This window comes from Hyla sarda, unplaced genomic scaffold (genome assembly GCF_029499605.1).
Source record: "Hyla sarda isolate aHylSar1 unplaced genomic scaffold, aHylSar1.hap1 scaffold_1156, whole genome shotgun sequence".
NCBI lineage: Eukaryota > Metazoa > Chordata > Amphibia > Anura > Hylidae > Hyla > Hyla sarda.
In genome coordinates, this window is record NW_026607778.1 from 63,076 (window position 1) to 85,728 (window position 22,653).

The window sequence follows — 22,653 nt, forward strand, 5'->3', positions numbered from 1 at the left end:
CAGGAGATTGTTGCATCCATCTAGAACCCTCAGAACTACAGTGCTATGATGTCACTCACTTCCACAGGCCTTGCAGAGTGTAAACAACAACAACCCAGCTTTGTTGTGTATGTAACCATAGGGATTTGTGATGTCACCTAGAACCTTCACAGCAGCGACAGCTTTATGAGGAGCATCAGCACTGCTCTGCCTGAGCAGAACCATCACCGCCATAGGTTGTCAAATAACCCGGATTTAACCCACACAGGTAAGTCCAATGGGGTGCAGGCATGTCCTCTATGCTTACAGCTTCCCGTGGGTGTTGGTTTGATACCGTTTGGGGACAGCCAAGGAGGCATCTGCAGGCAACAAAGGTAGGTGTGTGCTTGTGTGTGTGTTTCCTATGCAGATCCTAAGCCCAGTGTCACATGCAAGTAGGAGGAGTAAGAAGGGTTCCTGGCAAATCCGGGTTATGGATTGCATTTAAAAAGGCCCCGTGGGAGTGCAATGGGCCCCTGTCTTGCTGCTTAGCAATAATGGTATGGGTTTAGGTTCTGCTGTGTGTACTGGTGGTTGACTGCCCCCCAGCCCAGAGTGTGCATGGAAAATTGTCTGGCAGCCTCCCTGACAGCAAGCAGTGATAGTGCCCATGAAGGGGACCTTGTTGGGCCCGCCCCTTTCACGGTTATCGCTTCTCGGCCTTTTGGCTAAGATCAAGTGTAGTATCGGGCCGCGCCGCCCTGGTCAGCTTAGATCAGGAGAAGGCGTTCGACCGTGTCTCCCACGCATTCATGGACAGGGTTTTGCGCAGGCTGGGTCTGGGGAAGATGTTTTGCTCTTTTGTTAACGTTATGTATTTTGACATTTACAGCACGGTGTTGGTGAACGGCTGGAAGACTGACCCCTTTCCTATTCTTTCAGGGGTTAGACAAGGCTGCCCTCTTTCACCTCTCCTTTTTGTTTGTGTTATAGAGCTCTTCGCTGAGACTATCCGGCAGAATGGAGAGATCAGAGGGATCACCGCACCAGGACCAGATCGCCACGAGGTCAAGTGCTCGCTCTACATGGACGACGTGACCGTCTTCTGCGCTGACCAGCGTTCGGTGACTGCACTCGTCCAGACCTGCGAGGACTTCGGCAGAGCTTCGGGGGCAAAAGTCAACTGCGGGAAGTCGGAGGCCATGCTCTTCGGGGAGTGGCACCTGGCTTCTTCCGCCCCCTTCCCCTTTACTATTAAGCCGGACTTCATTCAAATTCTTGGAGTCTGGTTCGGGAAGGAAGGAGCGGCCCTTAAGTCTTGGCAAGACCGACTAGGAAGGATAAACTCAAAGATCGGACTGTGGAGCTCCAGAAAGCTCACGATGGAAGGCAAGGCACTTGTCCTGCGGAGTGAAGTTTTGCCTGTGCTCCAATATACCGCACAGGCCTGGCCTCCCCATACCACCGTTTGCAAGGCCATCACCCGGACAGTGTTTGGCTTCGTCTGGGGCAAAATGGACAGAGTCAAGAGGACCGTGATGTACAAGGAACCCCGCAAGGGTGGGAAGGGAATACCCGACATCCCCGCTCTGCTGAGGGCCTCCTTTGCATGTGTCACGGTGCAGCGGACTCTTGTTGAAAAGACTGGCTCAGCGGGCAGGTCCATGTCTCGCTTGTTTCTCATGCCCCTTTGGAGACAGCTGGGCTGGGACAAGTGGGACAGCTCCATCCCTTACAACTGGAACACTCCCTGGTTCTATGGGGATGTTGTCCGGTTTGTGAGGGAGCACCAGCTGGAAGGACTGAAACCCGACCTATGGAAGCCGAAGACAATCCACAAGCTCATCCGAGCTAAGGACTTGACCGAGCTGGTTCCGGGACTCCCCGCAGCCACTGCAGAGACAGTTTGGAACAATGTGGCCTCAAAGCGGCTTACCAATGGACACAAGGACTTGTCGTGGATGGCCGTCATGGGAGGTCTCTCTCTCAGGTCATTCATGCATGCCCGCAACCTGTGCAAGACCCGGTACTGCCCCCGTTGCCCCTACGTGGAGGAAACATCTTTCCACGTGTTTTGGCAGTGCCCCTTTGCACAGGGTCTGTTGGACGCCCTAGAACAGGAACTCAGAGACTCAGTGCCCAGGAGCTGCCTATCGTACCATTCGGTGCTTTACGGCCTGTTCCCTGGGACCCACGACGTGGAGGCCATCCAGGAGGCCTGGCGCCTTATGAACTGTTTTAAGGACGCAGTGTGGCTTGCCAGGAACCGCCTCGTGATCAACAGGGAAAACATGTCCGTCCGGGACTGCCGCAGGTTCATCAAGAACCTGCTCAGAGACTATTCCATCTTGGACAGCTCGGCCGTTGATGAGGAAGAAGAGGAGTGAAGACCCCTCTCCTTCTCCCATGTCTCCCTGAAGATACAGCCCAACAGTTTGGCCCTGTGATCCGCCCCCTCCCTACCCCCACATAGTCGCCCACACCCCTACCCCGATCACAGATTGTATTATTTGGTTTTTGCTTGATCTCTTGTGCCTTTATATTGCAGGATTGAGCTGAATGTTAGAGTAGCATGGTGTGCGATGTATAGCTTAGGGAACCTTTGCTGTGTATTGTACTATCATGCTTTGTGTGACTGTAATTTATTGTACGACTTGTAATGACTGAACGGAAAATAAAGCTCTTTCAATCAAAAAAAAATCTGTTCTTATCAGTTTAATATCTGATACGTCCCCTATCTGGGGACCATATATTAAATGGATTTTTGAGAACGGGGGCCGATTTCGAAGCTTGCTTCCGTCGCCCTATGCATTGACCCGATATGGCAGTATCTTCGGGTACAGTGCACCACCCCCTTACAGGGTTAAAAAGAAAGATTCCTACTTTCATTGCTACCTGCTTGCTGGCTAGCCAGCTAGCCAGCCCTGTGGGCCTTGCTGCTGCTGCAGCCAAAAAACAAAAGGTGGTGCTGCTGCTGCTTCTGCTTCTGCTTGTGTCTGGCCGCTGTTGGAGCGTCCAGGCACAGGACTTCTGCTGCTGCTGACTAAATGGCCTCCTTAATTGGATCATTTGAGTAGCCAGCACACCTGTGCAGGTAGGGCATGACATGATAGGCAGCTGCCTTGATAGCGGGTGGGTGCTGAATGTTCCTAATTGACAAAATAAGATTAATGCTTATGAAGAAATATAAAATCTCATCCCTTCCCCAATATCGCGCCACACCCCTACCCCTTAATTCCCTGGTTGAACTTGATGGACATATGTCTTTTTTCGACCGTACTAACTATGTAACTATGTAACATAACATGGGGGGGGGGGGGGTCTCCTGGCTGTTCACACAGGTGTGTCATTGCTGTACATTGACCATGCATTGCTTCTGTGGTATTGCAAAGGCAAAGACAAATGCTTCCAGCCATCCATTGCACTAATGGATTGGTCATCAGCTGGCTGTCTATGTCCCGCATCAATATAGACCAAAGTACAGAGGGTTAGGCTATGCTATTGTGCACCTACCTGATGCATCAGAAGGTGCGAGGCCCTTGCTAAATTCTGTGCACAGACTTTGAGATCTATGCTTTAGACTGTATCTAAACCTGCTCCAACATGGACTGACATTCTGGCCTACTTTCAGCCGATGCGACTTGTCTGTCGCTGAACAGTCGCTTTTTATGTATTCAGCACCTATGTATAATGTTGTAAAAAGGCTCTAGAAGCTAAAGTCGCAGAAATGTCACACATATTTGGCCTGCAACTTTCTGTGCGACAAATTCAGACAGGAAAAATCAGTATAAATCCTTAGAAAATTATCCCCCAGTGTCTCCATCTGCTGGCGGTATTGAATAAGCATTGCTGCACTGATGGGGTATGCATTAGACGAAAAAAAAGAAGAAAAAGAAGAATAATACGCCCAGAAAAGAGGCGAAAAGGAGAAAAACGTAAAAAAACGTGAAAAAAAAGTAAGAGGAAGAGAAGGGAAAAAAAGGTGGAAATGGGTTTAAAAGGGATTTCGGCGGAGAAATATATATATATATATATATATATATATATATATATATATATATATACGCGCACACACACACATATATATAAATGTATTCTCCGTTGAGATATTGCAGCCGCTGCTGTGTCCAGGCCCAGGAGCCTTAGCACTGTGCTGTGATGTCACTCAATACCACTGACATCACTAGGTGTAAACAACATCTCTCCTTTGCTGTGTATGTGACTATGGAGCTGTTTGGTGATGTCGTCTATTATGGCCTTCATAGAAGCAACAGGAGATTGTTGCATCCATCTAGAACCCTCAGAACTACAGTGCTATGATGTCACTCACTTCCACAGGCCTTGCAGAGTGTAAACAACAACAACCCAGCTTTGTTGTGTATGTAACCATAGGGATTTGTGATGTCACCTAGAACCTTCACAGCAGCGACAGCTTTATGAGGAGCATCAGCACTGCTCTGCCTGAGCAGAACCATCACCGCCATAGGTTGTCAAATAACCCGGATTTAACCCACACAGGTAAGTCCAATGGGGTGCAGGCATGTCCTCTATGCTTACAGCTTCCCGTGGGTGTTGGTTTGATACCGTTTGGGGACAGCCAAGGAGGCATCTGCAGGCAACAAAGGTAGGTGTGTGCTTGTGTGTGTGTTTCCTATGCAGATCCTAAGCCCAGTGTCACATGCAAGTAGGAGGAGTAAGAAGGGTTCCTGGCAAATCCGGGTTATGGATTGCATTTAAAAAGGCCCCGTGGGAGTGCAATGGGCCCCTGTCTTGCTGCTTAGCAATAATGGTATGGGTTTAGGTTCTGCTGTGTGTACTGGTGGTTGACTGCCCCCCAGCCCAGAGTGTGCATGGAAAATTGTCTGGCAGCCTCCCTGACAGCAAGCAGTGATAGTGCCCATGAAGGGGACCTTGTTGGGCCCGCCCCTTTCACGGTTATCGCTTCTCGGCCTTTTGGCTAAGATCAAGTGTAGTAATACAGGAGATCTGGTCAGAAGGTACTCGGGTACCCCTCTCCTCGGCCTTGTGGGATCGCCCAGGTTTATTGCCTGGGCTTCACCCACTTGTTGCTATTGGGGAGAGGGCCTAGTCCCAGGGTAACGAGTAGCGATCGCCTCTCAAGACCTTCGGGTGGAGAGAGGTTAGAACCATGGATGATGATCCGGATCCAGGTTCTGTGCCGGCATACGCAAGGATCAAAAACACCGTGAGAGTCATTCTCACGGATGATACCAAAAGGGCGGACGATTTGAAATTCGTAGTAGAGGACGTGCTCGGAGGAGTTTTCGGAATACAGAAGGGCGAGATATTGGCAATCCAGGACTACCCGAAGCGTAAAATTTTTGATGTGACGTTCACACAAAATGGCATCCACAGAGATTTTGTTACCAGAGCTGCTGCGAGTAAAGACAAAAAGCTTCAGGGTGTCCGGATTATTGAGCACGTTCTAGACGATATTAAGCTGGTGGTAGTAAAGATGTATTCCCCTTTCGCCAACCTACACGATGTTGAGTTGTTTTTACAAGTCTATTTTAGTAAGGTTGAGTGCAGAGGAAAAATCATGAACAGCTGTGGCATCTGGACATCTAAGTGGAGATTTCAGGTTACATGCAAAAAAGATGACAGATTGCCAGGGGGAATACAACTACCACCAGCTCGTTTTAAAATAAATAATATGTGTGGCGACCTCTTTTATGCGGGGATGCCAAGCTACTGCAGGAAGTGTCACAGATATGGACACACAAAAGAAAACTGTGAAAGTACATGCAAAAAATGTGGTAGCACACAGCACGAGACAGAGAAATGCACAAGAGGAGGGAGGTGCAATTTCTGTCAACAATTCGGTCACCTTTTCTCCTCTTGTCCCCACAGACATAGGACGGAGCAGCAGTGGCAACCCTGGAGGCAGCAAGGACAGCAACCGGGACACCAGCCGAGGCAAGCAGAGCCAGTGATTACCCCCCCACAAGAGGTAAGCGGTGAGATGGAGAAGGAGAAAGACCCCCCTCAGGCAAAAGGAGGGGACCCTAAAGAGCAGAGGATGGCCAAAAAACGTGCAAGTGGTGAAAAAACTGGCCCCCAGGAGCATGCTGGGTTAAGAGAGGAGCAGAATCCGCTCCTCAGCAACCTCTGGCTCAGGGTCCCCCTGAGAGCGATGATCCGGGTGGAGAGGTGAAGGTTAAAAGGCGGAGGGGCTCCAGAAGACTCTATTCGGAGGCGGTCCAGGGGGAGCCGATGGAAGTACCTGCGGATGCAGGGAACCCAAGTGACGTTCCTCCACAGGTCCCCATAGGGGATACCCCCCCCTCCTCCCTGCCAGGAGGAGGTTTCAGGGGTGACCGTCTCTGAGGTACCAGAGACGGAGCTAAGTGAACACCCGACCCCTATGGAGGGGCAAGAGGTGGAAGAACCCAATGAGTCTGGAGCCCTGATTGCCAGGATGCCCGAGAACAACTATGCCTCAATCAAGATGGAGGAGGGGGGTCGGCTGAGTGATGGTGCCTCCTCTCCTGCTTCCTCTATGCGTACAGTTGAGTCAGATTTTGGGGGGTATGAGGCTTCGGAGGGGGAATCAGAGGTGTAAGACGTTTTCTTGTACATTCCCATGGCTGAGTTGTCCGGTCTGTCCTTGAACGTGAGAAGTGTGAGCGCCAGAGTAAGAAGGGTTGCCCTATTTAATTACTTGTCGGTTTTTGCTGCTTCCGTCCTTTTCCTGCAGGAATGTGGCATCCCGCACAGATTAAATTATAAAGAATATGAAGATGATTGGGTGCACGGTCCATCAGTCTGGTCTGGATCAAATGAGTCCAGATCAGCAGGGGTCGCCATACTTTTTAAAGGGAACGTTTTAATTGAGAGTTTTAACGAAATTTTACCAGGCAGAATTTTATTGGTCAGCGCTTTTATTAATGGTATTAAATGGCAGTTTTTAAATTTTTATGGTTCTCCTGATAAGAATGAAAGAATAAAAATGTTGGAGATTTTACCCCTTTTTATTAACAATTCTAGTCCTCTTGTTTTATCAGGTGATTTTAATTGTATTTTAAGGGGAGAACGCCGTTTTTCGAACGCAGTGAGTAGGAACTATGATAAGACGTCTTTTATGTTAAAAAACTTGATTTTAGATTTTAATCTCACTGATGTTTTTAAAAAATGTAATTTTAACGTACCAGAGGAAGACGGTGTTACCTGGAGCAATGCAAGCTGTAGCTCCAGGATAGATTTTATTTTTTGTTCTTATCAAGTACTGCCTTTTAATTGTGATCTTTTTACCAATGTTTTTTCTGACCATAAATTATTGTATTTTAAAGTTAAAAGTGATTTTAAAAGGAGAACTGGTAGGAATGCCTGGAAGTTAAACGTGTCCCTTTTAGAAGATCCGCAGGTTTTATCAGATTTTATCACCTTTTACAAGGAATGCAGACGAGTAAAAGACCCCAACACTCCCACCAGTATCTGGTGGGAAAAAATGAAACTAAAAATAAAAGAATTTTTTATCCGTGTTGGGGTTAGGAAAGCTAAAGAAAAACGTGAATTTTATAATATCCTAAATACTCGTCTGCAAACCCTGTACAAATTCAGAGCACATGGGATGGAGGTGGAGAAGGAGGTACATGATCTTAAAAAAGAAATAACTAAGTGCCTGGAGCAGAAAGGAAAAGAAATTATCTTTAGGTCTCGAATACAGCATCTTGAGGAAAACGAGACCTGCTCCAGGTATTTTTTTAAGAAAATACATGAAAATAGAAGGTTAATAGAAAACATTGAAGGAGTGAATGATGTACAGGGTATTTTAATAAAGGTGCAAGAGTTTTATACTGATCTTTTTAATGTAAAACACATTGATGAATGTTTTATGAATGACTCGTTAAAGGAGATCACCAATTTTTTAGATCCTGTCTCACAGTCTTTTTTATTGCAGAATATTTCAGAGCAGGAGATTTTAGAGACCGTCAAGAGTTTTAAAACAGGTAAAGTGCCTGGGCCGGATGGTATACCCATTGAATTTTATGTTACTTTTTATGGTATTTTAAAAGAAGATTTGTTCTCCCTTTTTACGGAAGTCTTTAAGTCTAAAATCCTCCCAGGCTCATGGAAGAAGGGTGATGTCTCCCTGCTATTCAAAAAGGGAGACCGGTCGGAACTCAAAAACTGGAGACCAATCACCCTTCTGAACTGCGACTATAAAATAATGGCGAAACTGTGTGCTAACCGCTTAAAGAACGTAATCCATAAAATAATTCATACAAACCAAGTCTGTGGGGTGCCTGGGAGGAGTTTATGGGAGAACCTAAACCTTTTAAAGGATGTAATTAGCGACACCAAATTAAGAAAAGGAAAGCTGGCGGTTTTATCCATAGATTTTGAAAAAGCTTTCGACAGGGTGTCACATTTTTATCTTTTTAAGGTTTTAGAGAAAATGGGTATACCTGATGGCTTTTTATTGTCTCTTAGAGCTTTTTATGATAACTGTACTAGTAAAATTTTAGTAAATGGTTTTAAGACACAGGGCGTGATTTTAAATTCCGGAGTGAAGCAGGGGTGTCCCTTGTCCCCACTACTCTTCATTTGCGCAATAGAGCCTCTTTTATGTACAATACGAAAGGATAAGCAGATCCATGGAGTCCCCCTGCCAGGAGGAGGGGGACTAGAGGCGAAGGTAGTGGGGTACATGGACGATGTTGCGGTGTTTTGCAGGGACACCCCATCGCTTCAGAAGACGCTAAAACAGATTCAATATTTTAATTGTGCCTCCGGTTTTAAAGTCAATTTTAACAAAAGTAACATTTTAAACATAGGCGGAATGCCTGTGTATGATGTGCCCGTCCCTGTGTCTGAGTCGGTGCAGATTTTAGGTGTCTCCTTTGACGAGTCTAATAATGGTTTTAATAGCTGGGACTTGGTGGCTCAAAAAATAAATAAGAAAATATGTATGTGGAACATGCGAGAACTTACAATGGAAGGGAAGGTTTTAATTACAAAAATGGTGCTTTTACCTATTTTATTGTATTTAAGTCTGGTTTTCCCACCCCCCGAAATGGTTCTAAAGAAAATAACAAAAGCTTGTTTTACTTTCTTTTGGAGTTCTAAGAGCGAAAAATTAAAGAGACAAATTGTGATAAAACCGAACTCCAGGGGCGGTAAGGATTTTCCAGATTTTAAAGCTTTCCTTTTAATAAAGTTTTTTAGCATGTGTTTTACTACTGTTTTTAAAGATAGCTACTGGTCTTATTTTGTTCGTTTTAATACTGGTTATTTTATGCGGAGGAACGGCTGGTTTTCTACAGTTTTAAGTTGCCCTTATTCTTTGAATTTACCCCCTCAATACATGATTTTAGGAAAAATTTTAAACTTATATAATTTTAAAGGTAAAAGGGTTCAGGATCTGTGCAATAGCAAAAAACTACTAAAGGAAATAAAAGAAACCAGTACCGTGACTCCCATCAAAAATTTTAACGAACAGAAGTGTATACAGATTTGGAAGATGTTGAGTATTAATTATCTTTTTAATTCACAGAAGGACCTGGCCTGGAGCTGCGCACACGAGTGTCTTCCATGCCGGGCATTCCAGCACCGAAGAGGATTATCCAACTCTGCAACCGGCCCGAGGGAGGGATGCCGACAAGAGGAGACCGTGCACCATCTAATATGGACTTGTTTTTACTCGCAGAAAATATGGACAAAGATACTCCCTCTGGTAAAAAGGATAACTGGACTAAAAGACTTAAATATTGCAGTGGTTTTTTATGGTTGCCTGGAATGCCCAACACGGACTCAAGAGACTATTGCATGGAAGATCATAAACTGTGTGAAGGCAGCTCTGTGGAAGGCCAGGAATATTTTATTGTTCAAGCATGAGGTTTTATCTGTGAAGGACATTTTATCTATCTGTTTTTATGAAATGTACCAGTACTATCTTTTAGACAAGAAGAGATTTCCGCTTTTATCTAGAAAATGGTTTTTAAAAGAATGGAATTCTATCTTGTAAAGCCACCAAGTGCCCATTTTATGTTTTAATATGTTGTAAATATGTTATTTATATGTAACTGTATTTATTGACATATTTGCACAACTTTGTTAACATTATTTAATTTTTAATAAAGTTGCCCCCGTAAGGGTAGTCAAGTTAAAAAAAAAAAAAAAATCTGTTCTTATCAGTTTAATATCTGATACGTCCCCTATCTGGGGACCATATATTAAATGGATTTTTGAGAACGGGGGCCGATTTCGAAGCTTGCTTCCGTCGCCCTATGCATTGACCCGATATGGCAGTATCTTCGGGTACAGTGCACCACCCCCTTACAGGGTTAAAAAGAAAGATTCCTACTTTCATTGCTACCTGCTTGCTGGCTAGCCAGCTAGCCAGCCCTGTGGGCCTTGCTGCTGCTGCAGCCAAAAAACAAAAGGTGGTGCTGCTGCTGCTTCTGCTGCTTCTGCTTCTGCTTGTGTCTGGCCCCTGTTGGAGCGTCCAGGCACAGGACTTCTGCTGCTGCTGACTAAATGGCCTCCTTAATTGGATCATTTGAGTAGCCAGCACACCTGTGCAGGTAGGGCATGACATGATAGGCAGCTGCCTTGATAGCGGGTGGGTGCTGAATGTTCCTAATTGACAAAATAAGATTAATGCTTATGAAGAAATATAAAATCTCATCCCTTCCCCAATATCGCGCCACACCCCTACCCCTTAATTCCCTGGTTGAACTTGATGGACATATGTCTTTTTTCGACCGTACTAACTATGTAACATAACATGGGGGGGGGGTCTCCTGGCTGTTCACACAGGTGTGTCATTGCTGTACATTGACCATGCATTGCTTCTGTGGTATTGCAAAGGCAAAGACAAATGCTTCCAGCCATCCATTGCACTAATGGATTGGTCATCAGCTGGCTGTCTATGTCCCGCATCAATATAGACCAAAGTACAGAGGGTTAGGCTATGCTATTGTGCACCTACCTGATGCATCAGAAGGTGCGAGGCCCTTGCTAAATTCTGTGCACAGACTTTGAGATCTATGCTTTAGACTGTATCTAAACCTGCTCCAACATGGACTGACATTCTGGCCTACTTTCAGCCGATGCGACTTGTCTGTCGCTGAACAGTCGCTTTTTATGTATTCAGCACCTATGTATAATGTTGTAAAAATGCTCTAGAAGCTAAAGTCGCAGAAATGTCACACATATTTGGCCTGCAACTTTCTGTGCGACAAATTCAGACAGGAAAAATCAGTATAAATCCTTAGAAAATTATCCCCCAGTGTCTCCATCTGCTGGCGGTATTGAATAAGCATTGCTGCACTGATGGGGTATGCATTAGACGAAAAAAAAGAAGAAAAAGAAGAATAATACGCCCAGAAAAGAGGCGAAAAGGAGAAAAACGTAAAAAAACGTGAAAAAAAAGTAAGAGGAAGAGAAGGGAAAAAAAGGTGGAAATGGGTTTAAAAGTGATTTCGGCGGAGAAATATATATATATATATATATATATATATATATATATATATATATATGCGCACACACACACATAGATATAAACGTATTCTCCGTTGAGATATTGCAGCCGCTGCTGTGTCCAGGCCCAGGAGCCTTAGCACTGTGCTGTGATGTCACTCAATACCACTGACATCACTAGGTGTAAACAACATCTCTCCTTTGCTGTGTATGTGACTATGGAGCTGTTTGGTGATGTCGTCTATTACGGCCTTCATAGAAGCAACAGGAGATTGTTGCATCCATCTTGAACCCTCAGAACTACAGTGCTATGATGTCACTCACTTCCACAGGCCTTGCAGAGTGTAAACAACAACAACCCAGCTTTGTTGTGTATGTAACCATAGGGATTTGTGATGTCACCTAGAACCTTCACAGCAGCGACAGCTTTATGAGGAGCATCAGCACTGCTCTGCCTGAGCAGAACCATCACCGCCATAGGTTGTCAAATAACCCGGATTTAACCCACACAGGTAAGTCCAATGGGGTGCAGGCATGTCCTCTATGCTTACAGCTTCCCGTGGGTGTTGGTTTGATACCGTTTGGGGACAGCCAAGGAGGCATCTGCAGGCAACAAAGGTAGGTGTGTGCTTGTGTGTGTGTTTCCTATGCAGATCCTAAGCCCAGTGTCACATGCAAGTAGGAGGAGTAAGAAGGGTTCCTGGCAAATCCGGGTTATGGATTGCATTTAAAAAGGCCCCGTGGGAGTGCAATGGGCCCCTGTCTTGCTGCTTAGCAATAATGGTATGGGTTTAGGTTCTGCTGTGTGTACTGGTGGTTGACTGCCCCCCAGCCCAGAGTGTGCATGGAAAATTGTCTGGCAGCCTCCCTGACAGCAAGCAGTGATAGTGCCCATGAAGGGGACCTTGTTGGGCCCGCCCCTTTCACGGTTATCGCTTCTCGGCCTTTTGGCTAAGATCAAGTGTAGTATCTGTTCTTATCAGTTTAATATCTGATACGTCCCCTATCTGGGGACCATATATTAAATGGATTTTTGAGAACGGGGGCCGATTTCGAAGCTTGCTTCCGTCGCCCTATGCATTGACCCGATATGGCAGTATCTTCGGGTACAGTGCACCACCCCCTTACAGGGTTAAAAAGAAAGATTCCTACTTTCATTGCTACCTGCTTGCTGGCTAGCCAGCTAGCCAGCCCTGTGGGCCTTGCTGCTGCTGCAGCCAAAAAACAAAAGGTGGTGCTGCTGCTGCTTCTGCTGCTTCTGCTTCTGCTTGTGTCTGGCCCCTGTTGGAGCGTCCAGGCACAGGACTTCTGCTGCTGCTGACTAAATGGCCTCCTTAATTGGATCATTTGAGTAGCCAGCACACCTGTGCAGGTAGGGCATGACATGATAGGCAGCTGCCTTGATAGCGGGTGGGTGCTGAATGTTCCTAATTGACAAAATAAGATTAATGCTTATGAAGAAATATAAAATCTCATCCCTTCCCCAATATCGCGCCACACCCCTACCCCTTAATTCCCTGGTTGAACTTGATGGACATATGTCTTTTTTCGACCGTACTAACTATGTAACTATGTAACATAACATGGGGGGGGGGGGGGTCTCCTGGCTGTTCACACAGGTGTGTCATTGCTGTACATTGACCATGCATTGCTTCTGTGGTATTGCAAAGGCAAAGACAAATGCTTCCAGCCATCCATTGCACTAATGGATTGGTCATCAGCTGGCTGTCTATGTCCCGCATCAATATAGACCAAAGTACAGAGGGTTAGGCTATGCTATTGTGCACCTACCTGATGCATCAGAAGGTGCGAGGCCCTTGCTAAATTCTGTGCACAGACTTTGAGATCTATGCTTTAGACTGTATCTAAACCTGCTCCAACATGGACTGACATTCTGGCCTACTTTCAGCCGATGCGACTTGTCTGTCGCTGAACAGTCGCTTTTTATGTATTCAGCACCTATGTATAATGTTGTAAAAATGCTCTAGAAGCTAAAGTCGCAGAAATGTCACACATATTTGGCCTGCAACTTTCTGTGCGACAAATTCAGACAGGAAAAATCAGTATAAATCCTTAGAAAATTATCCCCCAGTGTCTCCATCTGCTGGCGGTATTGAATAAGCATTGCTGCACTGATGGGGTATGCATTAGACGAAAAAAAAGAAGAAAAAGAAGAATAATACGCCCAGAAAAGAGGCGAAAAGGAGAAAAACGTAAAAAAACGTGAAAAAAAAGTAAGAGGAAGAGAAGGGAAAAAAAGGTGGAAATGGGTTTAAAAGTGATTTCGGCGGAGATATATATATATATATATATATATATATATATATATATATATATGCGCACACACACACATAGATATAAACGTATTCTCCGTTGAGATATTGCAGCCGCTGCTGTGTCCAGGCCCAGGAGCCTTAGCACTGTGCTGTGATGTCACTCAATACCACTGACATCACTAGGTGTAAACAACATCTCTCCTTTGCTGTGTATGTGACTATGGAGCTGTTTGGTGATGTCGTCTATTACGGCCTTCATAGAAGCAACAGGAGATTGTTGCATCCATCTTGAACCCTCAGAACTACAGTGCTATGATGTCACTCACTTCCACAGGCCTTGCAGAGTGTAAACAACAACAACCCAGCTTTGTTGTGTATGTAACCATAGGGATTTGTGATGTCACCTAGAACCTTCACAGCAGCGACAGCTTTATGAGGAGCATCAGCACTGCTCTGCCTGAGCAGAACCATCACCGCCATAGGTTGTCAAATAACCCGGATTTAACCCACACAGGTAAGTCCAATGGGGTGCAGGCATGTCCTCTATGCTTACAGCTTCCCGTGGGTGTTGGTTTGATACCGTTTGGGGACAGCCAAGGAGGCATCTGCAGGCAACAAAGGTAGGTGTGTGCTTGTGTGTGTGTTTCCTATGCAGATCCTAAGCCCAGTGTCACATGCAAGTAGGAGGAGTAAGAAGGGTTCCTGGCAAATCCGGGTTATGGATTGCATTTAAAAAGGCCCCGTGGGAGTGCAATGGGCCCCTGTCTTGCTGCTTAGCAATAATGGTATGGGTTTAGGTTCTGCTGTGTGTACTGGTGGTTGACTGCCCCCCAGCCCAGAGTGTGCATGGAAAATTGTCTGGCAGCCTCCCTGACAGCAAGCAGTGATAGTGCCCATGAAGGGGACCTTGTTGGGCCCGCCCCTTTCACGGTTATCGCTTCTCGGCCTTTTGGCTAAGATCAAGTGTAGTATCTGTTCTTATCAGTTTAATATCTGATACGTCCCCTATCTGGGGACCATATATTAAATGGATTTTTGAGAACGGGGGCCGATTTCGAAGCTTGCTTCCGTCGCCCTATGCATTGACCCGATATGGCAGTATCTTCGGGTACAGTGCACCACCCCCTTACAGGGTTAAAAAGAAAGATTCCTACTTTCATTGCTACCTGCTTGCTGGCTAGCCAGCTAGCCAGCCCTGTGGGCCTTGCTGCTGCTGCAGCCAAAAAACAAAAGGTGGTGCTGCTGCTGCTTCTGCTGCTTCTGCTTCTGCTTGTGTCTGGCCCCTGTTGGAGCGTCCAGGCACAGGACTTCTGCTGCTGCTGACTAAATGGCCTCCTTAATTGGATCATTTGAGTAGCCAGCACACCTGTGCAGGTAGGGCATGACATGATAGGCAGCTGCCTTGATAGCGGGTGGGTGCTGAATGTTCCTAATTGACAAAATAAGATTAATGCTTATGAAGAAATATAAAATCTCATCCCTTCCCCAATATCGCGCCACACCCCTACCCCTTAATTCCCTGGTTGAACTTGATGGACATATGTCTTTTTTCGACCGTACTAACTATGTAACTATGTAACATAACATGGGGGGGGGGGGGGTCTCCTGGCTGTTCACACAGGTGTGTCATTGCTGTACATTGACCATGCATTGCTTCTGTGGTATTGCAAAGGCAAAGACAAATGCTTCCAGCCATCCATTGCACTAATGGATTGGTCATCAGCTGGCTGTCTATGTCCCGCATCAATATAGACCAAAGTACAGAGGGTTAGGCTATGCTATTGTGCACCTACCTGATGCATCAGAAGGTGCGAGGCCCTTGCTAAATTCTGTGCACAGACTTTGAGATCTATGCTTTAGACTGTATCTAAACCTGCTCCAACATGGACTGACATTCTGGCCTACTTTCAGCCGATGCGACTTGTCTGTCGCTGAACAGTCGCTTTTTATGTATTCAGCACCTATGTATAATGTTGTAAAAATGCTCTAGAAGCTAAAGTCGCAGAAATGTCACACATATTTGGCCTGCAACTTTCTGTGCGACAAATTCAGACAGGAAAAATCAGTATAAATCCTTAGAAAATTATCCCCCAGTGTCTCCATCTGCTGGCGGTATTGAATAAGCATTGCTGCACTGATGGGGTATGCATTAGACGAAAAAAAAGAAGAAAAAGAAGAATAATACGCCCAGAAAAGAGGCGAAAAGGAGAAAAACGTAAAAAAACGTGAAAAAAAAGTAAGAGGAAGAGAAGGGAAAAAAAGGTGGAAATGGGTTTAAAAGTGATTTCGGCGGAGAAATATATATATATATATATATATATATATATATATATATATATATGCGCACACACACACATAGATATAAACGTATTCTCCGTTGAGATATTGCAGCCGCTGCTGTGTCCAGGCCCAGGAGCCTTAGCACTGTGCTGTGATGTCACTCAATACCACTGACATCACTAGGTGTAAACAACATCTCTCCTTTGCTGTGTATGTGACTATGGAGCTGTTTGGTGATGTCGTCTATTACGGCCTTCATAGAAGCAACAGGAGATTGTTGCATCCATCTTGAACCCTCAGAACTACAGTGCTATGATGTCACTCACTTCCACAGGCCTTGCAGAGTGTAAACAACAACAACCCAGCTTTGTTGTGTATGTAACCATAGGGATTTGTGATGTCACCTAGAACCTTCACAGCAGCGACAGCTTTATGAGGAGCATCAGCACTGCTCTGCCTGAGCAGAACCATCACCGCCATAGGTTGTCAAATAACCCGGATTTAACCCACACAGGTAAGTCCAATGGGGTGCAGGCATGTCCTCTATGCTTACAGCTTCCCGTGGGTGTTGGTTTGATACCGTTTGGGGACAGCCAAGGAGGCATCTGCAGGCAACAAAGGTAGGTGTGTGCTTGTGTGTGTGTTTCCTATGCAGATCCTAAGCCCAGTGTCACATGCAAGTAGGAGGAGTAAGAAGGGTTCCTGGCAAATCCGGGTTATGGATTGCATTTAAAAAGGCCCCGTGGGAGTGCAATGGGCCCCTGTCTTGCTGCTTAGCAATAATGGTATGGGTTTAGGTTCTGCTGTGTGTACTGGTGGTTGACTGCCCCCCAGCCCAGAGTGTGCATGGAAAATTGTCTGGCAGCCTCCCTGACAGCAAGCAGTGATAGTGCCCATGAAGGGGACCTTGTTGGGCCCGCCCCTTTCACGGTTATCGCTTCTCGGCCTTTTGGCTAAGATCAAGTGTAGTATCTGTTCTTATCAGTTTAATATCTGATACGTCCCCTATCTGGGGACCATATATTAAATGGATTTTTGAGAACGGGGGCCGATTTCGAAGCTTGCTTCCGTCGCCCTATGCATTGACCCGATATGGCAGTATCTTCGGGTACAGTGCACCACCCCCTTACAGGGTTAAAAAGAAAGATTCCTACTTTCATTGCTACCTGCTTGCTGGCTAGCCAGCTAGCCAGCCCTGTGGGCCTTGCTGCTGCTGCAGCCAAAAAACAAAAGGTGGTGCTGCTGCTGCTTCTGCTGCTTCTGCTTCTGCTTGTGTCTGGCCCCTGTTGGAGCGTCCAGGCACAGGACTTCTGCTGCTGCTGACTAAATGGCCTCCTTAATTGGATCATTTGAGTAGCCAGCACACCTGTGCAGGTAGGGCATGACATGATAGGCAGCTGCCTTGATAGCGGGTGGGTGCTGAATGTTCCTAATTGACAAAATAAGATTAATGCTTATGAAGAAATATAAAATCTCATCCCTTCCCCAATATCGCGCCACACCCCTACCCCTTAATTCCCTGGTTGAACTTGATGGACATATGTCTTTTTTCGACCGTACTAACTATGTAACTATGTAACATAACATGGGGGGGGGGGTCTCCTGGCTGTTCACACAGGTGTGTCATTGCTGTACATTGACCATGCATTGCTTCTGTGGTATTGCAAAGGCAAAGACAAATGCTTCCAGCCATCCATTGCACTAATGGATTGGTCATCAGCTGGCTGTCTATGTCCCGCATCAATATAGACCAAAGTACAGAGGGTTAGGCTATGCTATTGTGCACCTACCTGATGCATCAGAAGGTGCGAGGCCCTTGCTAAATTCTGTGCACAGACTTTGAGATCTATGCTTTAGACTGTATCTAAACCTGCTCCAACATGGACTGACATTCTGGCCTACTTTCAGCCGATGCGACTTGTCTGTCGCTGAACAGTCGCTTTTTATGTATTCAGCACCTATGTATAATGTTGTAAAAATGCTCTAGAAGCTAAAGTCGCAGAAATGTCACACATATTTGGCCTGCAACTTTCTGTGCGACAAATTCAGACAGGAAAAATCAGTATAAATCCTTAGAAAATTATCCCCCAGTGTCTCCATCTGCTGGCGGTATTGAATAAGCATTGCTGCACTGATGGGGTATGCATTAGACGAAAAAAAAGAAGAAAAAGAAGAATAATACGCCCAGAAAAGAGGCGAAAAGGAGAAAAACGTAAAAAAACGTGAAAAAAAAGTAAGAGGAAGAGAAGGGAAAAAAAGGTGGAAATGGGTTTAAAAGTGATTTCGGCGGAGAAATATATATATATATATATATATATATATATATATATATATATATGCGCACACACACACATAGATATAAACGTATTCTCCGTTGAGATATTGCAGCCGCTGCTGTGTCCAGGCCCAGGAGCCTTAGCACTGTGCTGTGATGTCACTCAATACCACTGACATCACTAGGTGTAAACAACATCTCTCCTTTGCTGTGTATGTGACTATGGAGCTGTTTGGTGATGTCGTCTATTACGGCCTTCATAGAAGCAACAGGAGATTGTTGCATCCATCTAGAACCCTCAGAACTACAGTGCTATGATGTCACTCACTTCCACAGGCCTTGCAGAGTGTAAACAACAACAACCCAGCTTTGTTGTGTATGTAACCATAGGGATTTGTGATGTCACCTAGAACCTTCACAGCAGCGACAGCTTTATGAGGAGCATCAGCACTGCTCTGCCTGAGCAGAACCATCACCGCCATAGGTTGTCAAATAACCCGGATTTAACCCACACAGGTAAGTCCAATGGGGTGCAGGCATGTCCTCTATGCTTACAGCTTCCCGTGGGTGTTGGTTTGATACCGTTTGGGGACAGCCAAGGAGGCATCTGCAGGCAACAAAGGTAGGTGTGTGCTTGTGTGTGTGTTTCCTATGCAGATCCTAAGCCCAGTGTCACATGCAAGTAGGAGGAGTAAGAAGGGTTCCTGGCAAATCCGGGTTATGGATTGCATTTAAAAAGGCCCCGTGGGAGTGCAATGGGCCCCTGTCTTGCTGCTTAGCAATAATGGTATGGGTTTAGGTTCTGCTGTGTGTACTGGTGGTTGACTGCCCCCCAGCCCAGAGTGTGCATGGAAAATTGTCTGGCAGCCTCCCTGACAGCAAGCAGTGATAGTGCCCATGAAGGGGACCTTGTTGGGCCCGCCCCTTTCACGGTTATCGCTTCTCGGCCTTTTGGCTAAGATCAAGTGTAGTATCTGTTCTTATCAGTTTAATATCTGATACGTCCCCTATCTGGGGACCATATATTAAATGGATTTTTGAGAACGGGGGCCGATTTCGAAGCTTGCTTCCGTCGCCCTATGCATTGACCCGATATGGCAGTATCTTCGGGTACAGTGCACCACCCCCTTACAGGGTTAAAAAGAAAGATTCCTACTTTCATTGCTACCTGCTTGCTGGCTAGCCAGCTAGCCAGCCCTGTGGGCCTTGCTGCTGCTGCAGCCAAAAAACAAAAGGTGGTGCTGCTGCTGCTTCTGCTGCTTCTGCTTCTGCTTGTGTCTGGCCCCTGTTGGAGCGTCCAGGCACAGGACTTCTGCTGCTGCTGACTAAATGGCCTCCTTAATTGGATCATTTGAGTAGCCAGCACACCTGTGCAGGTAGGGCATGACATGATAGGCAGCTGCCTTGATAGCGGGTGGGTGCTGAATGTTCCTAATTGACAAAATAAGATTAATGCTTATGAAGAAATATAAAATCTCATCCCTTCCCCAATATCGCGCCACACCCCTACCCCTTAATTCCCTGGTTGAACTTGATGGACATATGTCTTTTTTCGACCGTACTAACTATGTAACTATGTAACATAACATGGGGGGGGGGGGGTCTCCTGGCTGTTCACACAGGTGTGTCATTGCTGTACATTGACCATGCATTGCTTCTGTGGTATTGCAAAGGCAAAGACAAATGCTTCCAGCCATCCATTGCACTAATGGATTGGTCATCAGCTGGCTGTCTATGTCCCGCATCAATATAGACCAAAGTACAGAGGGTTAGGCTATGCTATTGTGCACCTACCTGATGCATCAGAAGGTGCGAGGCCCTTGCTAAATTCTGTGCACAGACTTTGAGATCTATGCTTTAGACTGTATCTAAACCTGCTCCAACATGGACTGACATTCTGGCCTACTTTCAGCCGATGCGACTTGTCTGTCGCTGAACAGTCGCTTTTTATGTATTCAGCACCTATGTATAATGTTGTAAAAATGCTCTAGAAGCTAAAGTCGCAGAAATGTCACACATATTTGGCCTGCAACTTTCTGTGCGACAAATTCAGACAGGAAAAATCAGTATAAATCCTTAGAAAATTATCCCCCAGTGTCTCCATCTGCTGGCGGTATTGAATAAGCATTGCTGCACTGATGGGGTATGCATTAGACGAAAAAAAAGAAGAAAAAGAAGAATAATACGCCCAGAAAAGAGGCGAAAAGGAGAAAAACGTAAAAAAACGTGAAAAAAAAGTAAGAGGAAGAGAAGGGAAAAAAAGGTGGAAATGGGTTTAAAAGTGATTTCGGCGGAGAAATATATATATATATATATATATATATATATATATATATATATGCGCACACACACACAATAGATATAAACGTATTCTCCGTTGAGATATTGCAGCCGCTGCTGTGTCCAGGCCCAGGAGCCTTAGCACTGTGCTGTGATGTCACTCAATACCACTGACATCACTAGGTGTAAACAACATCTCTCCTTTGCTGTGTATGTGACTATGGAGCTGTTTGGTGATGTCGTCTATTACGGCCTTCATAGAAGCAACAGGAGATTGTTGCATCCATCTTGAACCCTCAGAACTACAGTGCTATGATGTCACTCACTTCCACAGGCCTTGCAGAGTGTAAACAACAACAACCCAGCTTTGTTGTGTATGTAACCATAGGGATTTGTGATGTCACCTAGAACCTTCACAGCAGCGACAGCTTTATGAGGAGCATCAGCACTGCTCTGCCTGAGCAGAACCATCACCGCCATAGGTTGTCAAATAACCCGGATTTAACCCACACAGGTAAGTCCAATGGGGTGCAGGCATGTCCTCTATGCTTACAGCTTCCCGTGGGTGTTGGTTTGATACCGTTTGGGGACAGCCAAGGAGGCATCTGCAGGCAACAAAGGTAGGTGTGTGCTTGTGTGTGTGTTTCCTATGCAGATCCTAAGCCCAGTGTCACATGCAAGTAGGAGGAGTAAGAAGGGTTCCTGGCAAATCCGGGTTATGGATTGCATTTAAAAAGGCCCCGTGGGAGTGCAATGGGCCCCTGTCTTGCTGCTTAGCAATAATGGTATGGGTTTAGGTTCTGCTGTGTGTACTGGTGGTTGACTGCCCCCCAGCCCAGAGTGTGCATGGAAAATTGTCTGGCAGCCTCCCTGACAGCAAGCAGTGATAGTGCCCATGAAGGGGACCTTGTTGGGCCCGCCCCTTTCACGGTTATCGCTTCTCGGCCTTTTGGCTAAGATCAAGTGTAGTATCTGTTCTTATCAGTTTAATATCTGATACGTCCCCTATCTGGGGACCATATATTAAATGGATTTTTGAGAACGGGGGCCGATTTCGAAGCTTGCTTCCGTCGCCCTATGCATTGACCCGATATGGCAGTATCTTCGGGTACAGTGCACCACCCCCTTACAGGGTTAAAAAGAAAGATTCCTACTTTCATTGCTACCTGCTTGCTGGCTAGCTAGCTAGCCAGCCCTGTGGGCCTTGCTGCTGCTGCAGCCAAAAAACAAAAGGTGGTGCTGCTGCTGCTTCTGCTGCTTCTGCTTCTGCTTGTGTCTGGCCCCTGTTGGAGCGTCCAGGCACAGGACTTCTGCTGCTGCTGACTAAATGGCCTCCTTAATTGGATCATTTGAGTAGCCAGCACACCTGTGCAGGTAGGGCATGACATGATAGGCAGCTGCCTTGATAGCGGGTGGGTGCTGAATGTTCCTAATTGACAAAATAAGATTAATGCTTATGAAGAAATATAAAATCTCATCCCTTCCCCAATATCGCGCCACACCCCTACCCCTTAATTCCCTGGTTGAACTTGATGGACATATGTCTTTTTTCGACCGTACTAACTATGTAACTATGTAACATAACATGGGGGGGGGGGGGGGTCTCCTGGCTGTTCACACAGGTGTGTCATTGCTGTACATTGACCATGCATTGCTTCTGTGGTATTGCAAAGGCAAAGACAAATGCTTCCAGCCATCCATTGCACTAATGGATTGGTCATCAGCTGGCTGTCTATGTCCCGCATCAATATAGACCAAAGTACAGAGGGTTAGGCTATGCTATTGTGCACCTACCTGATGCATCAGAAGGTGCGAGGCCCTTGCTAAATTCTGTGCACAGACTTTGAGATCTATGCTTTAGACTGTATCTAAACCTGCTCCAACATGGACTGACATTCTGGCCTACTTTCAGCCGATGCGACTTGTCTGTCGCTGAACAGTCGCTTTTTATGTATTCAGCACCTATGTATAATGTTGTAAAAATGCTCTAGAAGCTAAAGTCGCAGAAATGTCACACATATTTGGCCTGCAACTTTCTGTGCGACAAATTCAGACAGGAAAAATCAGTATAAATCCTTAGAAAATTATCCCCCAGTGTCTCCATCTGCTGGCGGTATTGAATAAGCATTGCTGCACTGA

The 22,653-nt window shown here is 45.9% G+C and overlaps 5 non-coding genes and 3 pseudogenes across 5 annotated transcripts; all 8 read left to right on the top strand.

Moving 5' to 3' along the window:
• The first annotated feature begins 2,634 nt into the window (after positions 1-2,634).
• LOC130302232 (U2 spliceosomal RNA) lies at positions 2,635-2,811 on the top strand (annotated as a pseudogene).
• A 2,084-nt stretch (positions 2,812-4,895) lies between these two features.
• On the top strand, positions 4,896-5,028 carry LOC130302242 (U2 spliceosomal RNA; annotated as a pseudogene).
• A 5,017-nt stretch (positions 5,029-10,045) lies between these two features.
• On the top strand, positions 10,046-10,255 carry LOC130302237 (U2 spliceosomal RNA; annotated as a pseudogene).
• Positions 10,256-12,334: 2,079 nt separating this feature from the next.
• LOC130302207 (U2 spliceosomal RNA) lies at positions 12,335-12,525 on the top strand. The gene has a single exon (XR_008852498.1). It is a non-coding gene; the product is annotated as a U2 spliceosomal RNA (small nuclear RNA).
• A 2,087-nt stretch (positions 12,526-14,612) lies between these two features.
• LOC130302209 (U2 spliceosomal RNA) lies at positions 14,613-14,803 on the top strand. Its single transcript, XR_008852499.1, has one exon. It is a non-coding gene; the product is annotated as a U2 spliceosomal RNA (small nuclear RNA).
• A 2,089-nt stretch (positions 14,804-16,892) lies between these two features.
• On the top strand, positions 16,893-17,083 carry LOC130302210 (U2 spliceosomal RNA). The gene has a single exon (XR_008852500.1). It is a non-coding gene; the product is annotated as a U2 spliceosomal RNA (small nuclear RNA).
• Positions 17,084-19,169: 2,086 nt separating this feature from the next.
• LOC130302211 (U2 spliceosomal RNA) lies at positions 19,170-19,360 on the top strand. The gene has a single exon (XR_008852501.1). It is a non-coding gene; the product is annotated as a U2 spliceosomal RNA (small nuclear RNA).
• A 2,087-nt stretch (positions 19,361-21,447) lies between these two features.
• LOC130302212 (U2 spliceosomal RNA) lies at positions 21,448-21,638 on the top strand. Its single transcript, XR_008852502.1, has one exon. It is a non-coding gene; the product is annotated as a U2 spliceosomal RNA (small nuclear RNA).
• Positions 21,639-22,653: the final 1,015 nt, after the last annotated feature.